Source organism: Sapajus apella, unplaced genomic scaffold (genome assembly GCF_009761245.1).
Source record: "Sapajus apella isolate SASKATOON/1434 unplaced genomic scaffold, GSC_monkey_1.0 scaffold10, whole genome shotgun sequence".
Taxonomy (NCBI): domain Eukaryota; kingdom Metazoa; phylum Chordata; class Mammalia; order Primates; family Cebidae; genus Sapajus; species Sapajus apella.
Genome location: NW_022436950.1, coordinates 1593974 through 1598867, shown reverse-complemented (window position 1 = coordinate 1598867; position 4894 = coordinate 1593974).

The window sequence follows — 4894 nt, the reverse complement described above, 5'->3', positions numbered from 1 at the left end:
TCCGCTATCTGGCAGGGCTGGAGGAGGCTCCAGGGTGCGGGGAGAGCAGGGGGCCCCGAGGTCCTGGCTGGGGTTCACATCCTCACCCCACTAGCTGTGGATGTGGGGGACCCTGGCAGAAAGGAAATCTGTGTCACAGTGAGCCGTGCTTTTCAGAAACCCTCCCGCAGCGCTGGCCGCCGCCCCATTGGGTGGGTGTGCGGGGAGGGCGGATGGCCACACGGCCGTTTGAGAAGTCCAGGAATGGCTGAAGCTCACTAGAGTGAAATCAAGTCAGGCACCCAGGCAGGGTCTGCAGTGGGTGCTAGGGGACTCTCAGCAGCTCAGGATTGTCCTTGCTCGTAAGAAGTTTGAAATTAGGAAAAATAAAACCCAGGTGAAAAACTGACTACAAAGTGTCTCCTGAACTGGCCCCCCAAGAGGCTGCGGGCTCCAAGTGCTCCCTGCCGGGGTCAAAGCCTTCTGCTTTCCAGGACCGCCCACTCGGTTATGAAGCCCACTGCTGGGTCAGGCCGGGGGTACAGTGACGGCAGAGACAAAGCCCCACCTTCGGGGACAGTCCCCAACACGCAGCAGCTGGATTGGAAAAAATAAAGATGAAAAAGCCTCTTAGAGCACCTGTCAGCGTACCACCGAAACCTGCCAGGGAGAGGAGAGACCCTTTCGCAGTAGGAGCTTAGATTACATTCTCGGTAAATTATTAGAAAAGTACACTCAGCAATATGCCGAAAGGATGGGCGCTGTGAGCAAGGCGGGTTTCTTTGTGGAGTGTCAGGGCAGGGCGTTCAGATGCCTTCCCAGGGTTTTGACACGTTGGCAACATGTGTCAAAAGCATTTGGATTGTTTGGATTATGCAGTGAAGCACATCTATAATCAAAAAGGGAAATAAAGGGAATCATCTCAAGAGACACTAAAATGCATTTGAGAAAAATTAAACATATTTCTGATATTAAAATCTCCTTTTCTGATGTTTAAAATCTCAATAACCTATAATAAAGAGATTCTTCCTTACCTCCGGTGGATCACCTGAGGTCAGGAGTTCGAGACTAGCCTGGCCAACATGGTAAGACCCTGTCTCTACTAAAAATACAAAAATTAACCAGGCCTGGTGGCACTTGTTTGTGGTCCCAGCTACTCAGGAGACTGAGGCAGGAGAATTATTTGAGCCCAGGTGGTGGAGGTTGCAGTGAGCTGAGATGGCGCCACTGCACTTCAGCTGGGGAGACAGAGCAAGACTCTCTCAAAACAACAATGACAAGGAAAGTGCTTATGTAGCACTCAGCTCTTTTGTGTAAGTGGGAGTCAGCAGGACTCTCACCAATATACTATTTTTGTAACATTGTTTCAAACTTTAAAAAACGGTTTATATAGTACAAGAAAAAGAAATAGAGATAGGGCTATTGGCAAGCAGAAGATAAAAATATTGACATTTGTAGATGAATCGGTTGTCTACCAGGAACCTTGCTCTCTACCCCATACCAAAAAAATAAATCATTTCAAAATCTTTAGAAATAATGAAACAATTTAGACTGAGGGCAATTGCTAAGTGAAGTTAAGTTTTCACAAGCACTCTCACACACACTAGCAATGAGCCTTTCAATCACATAATGAAACGAAAAGATGTCATTCACACAAACGAAAATATATATGCCATGAGATACCTTATACACATTTAGTGAGAAATAAAGAGGACTTTTCTGAAGAAAAATATCTTAGCTAGAGAATCCAATAGACTATTTTTCGAATGAGGAGCTTTATGTGTTAGGAGCCTGTTTGGAAATACATATCATTGTGAACATATCATTTCTTTTACAATTTATCTATTTAATGAAACGTTTAATTCAACAAAAATTATTCTCAGGTGCACATGGGAGACTAAGAGAGCAGACATGCTCAAAAAACTTAGGAAAAAGGAAAATGAGGAGAGCAGTCTTGTGCTGCCAGAGACTGTACTCCAGAATTTTAATGTTCAAGTGACTGGGTGCACTGGGGACCAGGCAGGAAACGGGGTGAAATGGAGGTGAGGAGAGCTCAGGAACAAGCCTGATGCTCGTCCTATTCAGGTGCAGGGTAAAGGAGGCAGTAATCATGAAGAAGGTGGATTACGCAGAGCATGATTCCAAAAAGGACCGGCCTGAGACTGGTGGTATGCAGGTCAGAACAGCACAGGGCGTTGTTAAAGGCTGCTGTTGTCTGTTAGTTTGTAAACAGCTTTTGTGGTGGCCCTCTCCCTGCTAGTATCAGGGTCAGCATTAGTTCTGGTGGGGCTGGGCTGGTGTCCTGGGTCTGAGCTGTCTGCACTGTTAGTATTTATTAGTATTAATGTTAGTGTTAGTATTTGTTAGTATTAGTGTTGGTATTTATTAGTATTTATTAGTGTTAGCATTAGTGTTAGTGTTAGTAGTGTCAGCAATTCAATAGTTAACCCCTGGACCTCTGTGCCCCCAGTGGGGGCCCGGGACGTCAGCCCTCAAGGCTCACTTATCCGGGTCTGGCTTGCAGGATGCTCACCCTTGCCTTTTGCAGTGACTGTTACACTTGACTTTTTCCTACAGTTTTCTAACCTAGACTTAAATGGCAACCAGAGTTTAAACGCCAGAGTGTCATGAATGAAAGAAGCCCGCTCCTCACCCTAGCGCGGCAGGGCTTCCAGAGCTTATTAAGGCCATGGGGATCGGCATGGCCTTGTTAAAATCTCAATAACCTATAATAAAGAGATTCTTTATTATAGGTGATGATTGTAGGACCGGTGCCCGGTCCTGGTGATCATCAGAGGCCAGCCTGTGGGGCCGCGGGTCGCCTCTCCCCATTCGCCACAGGGCTCCACATGGAGCGGGAAGCAGCCCCTGTTGATCTTTCTCCCCCGTGAAGCTCTGTGCTCATTTTAACCTGGAGTTTGTCCCTGTGGGAGGTAACACAGAGCACAGACCTTTCTCTGGGAACAGCAGCAATGCACAGAGTTAATCCTGAAACACAGGCTCTGATAGCCGTCTGTGACCGTGGGGGCAAATGGCGTGGAGAGAAGAGGACGCTGTCCCAGCAGCGGGGGGTCTGTGCTCTCGGCTGGAAACTGGATGTGTTCTTTCTTGGTAACCCTCCACCTTCCAGAGCTGACTTTCCTCTAGCGTTTCTTTCAATGTTAATGTTGGAGCCTGCGGTAAGAACTCAGATATTAAACACACCAAGGGGAGGCATGTCATCCTGCAGCAGGGTTCACACAACACCCAAGCATGAAAAGTGAGACCATAGTTTTCAAAAATTCTCATTGTATAATATCACGTGGCATGTATACTTTATAGAGAGAAGAACCCCGCGAGTTGTCTTGGCTGTCCTGGGTGGCTCTGTCCCCTCTGAGACCGTCAGCCCTCCTGGCACGGCTCTGACCTTGCCTTACCTAGACCCATGCATCTTAGAGAGGCCCGGGGTCAGCACCTTCTGGATGAGACTGATCGTCAGGGCTCTGCTGGACTGAGTGGGGCTGGGGGGTGGGGAGAACATCAGAAGTGGGTGACCTCTTGAAAAGGCAGCAGTCCCTCCCCATCAGCCCACAACTGTTCTGGTTTCCTCTTGCTCTCCAATCGTGATTATTAACAGTGCCCCTTTCACTCCCAGAGCAGCTCATTCTACATGTTGGGTTATGTGGTCGTCCTATCCGGCAAAGGCACACCTCCCTCCAGCCGGGACTACCTGGCCGTTAGGCCACACCCACTACTCCTTAGGGTCACTCTCGGAGTTTCCTAAAACGCCCGTTCCTCGCTCTGCCCTGTTACCCACCCCTCCTTCTGACATGCCAGCTAGGAAGGCATGCGCTACAAATCACTCGCCTGGAAACCAGGGATCTAGTGTCAAGTCAGTGGTTAGTAGGATCCCCTGTCTGTCCCCGGTCAAGGACCAGCTGCTGAGTTGGTGGACATGGACAACCCTGCCAGACCCTGCCCCACGCAGGCAGTGCCTATGGGAAGTACCCTGGAGCTGCAGACGGGCAGGATTGGCTGTCCTGGTGAGGGGTAGTCAGGGAAGGCTTCCTAGAGGAGGCAGCACTAACCGGCACTCAGAGGTGCAGAGAGCATTCTGCACGAGGGAGAGGCAGAGATAGTTTATGTGGAGGGCCTGCTGTAAGTGCCAGCTTAGGGCGTGGTTCAAAACCCAGGAGGAGTGAACTCCCTCTGGAGAGCCTTGCCCTGCAGGCAGAGAGGGGCCTATGCAGGGCTCTGGGCTGCCAACATTGTAGGTCATTATTTGGCGTGAGTGTTATGGTTAGTATTAGTGTTGGTGTCAGTGTTGGTGCTAGTGTTAGTGTTTGTTAGTCTTTGTGTTAGCATTAGTATTTATTTGTATTAGTGCTAGTGTTAGTGCTAATTTCAGTATTTGTATGAATGCTAGTAGTGTTACTGTCAGTATTTATTAGTATTAGTGTTAGCATTAATGTTAGTATTTATTAGCATTACTGTTAGTGCTGGTATTTCTTAGTATTCCTGAGTATTTCTTAGCCTTAGTGTTAGTAACTGTGTCAGCATTAGTTTTGGGGGGCTGGACTGGTGTCTTGGGTCTGAGTTAGTATTTCTTAGTATTACTTAGTATTTCTTAGCCTTAGTGTTAGTAACTTAGTGTCAGCATTAGTTTTGGCGGGGCTGGGCTGGTGCCCTGGGTCTGAGTTAGTATTTCTTAGTATTAGTTAGTATTTCTTAGTGTTAGTATCCATGTCAGCATTAGCTTTGGTGGGGCTGGGCTGGTATCCTGGGTCTGAGTTAGTATTTATTAGTATTATTTAGTACGTGTTAGTATCCATGTCAGCATTAGTTTTGGGGGGCTGGGCTGGTGTCCTGGGGCTGAGTTAGTATTTCTTAGTATTAGTTAGTATTTCCTAGCCTTAGTGTTAGTATCCGTGTCAGC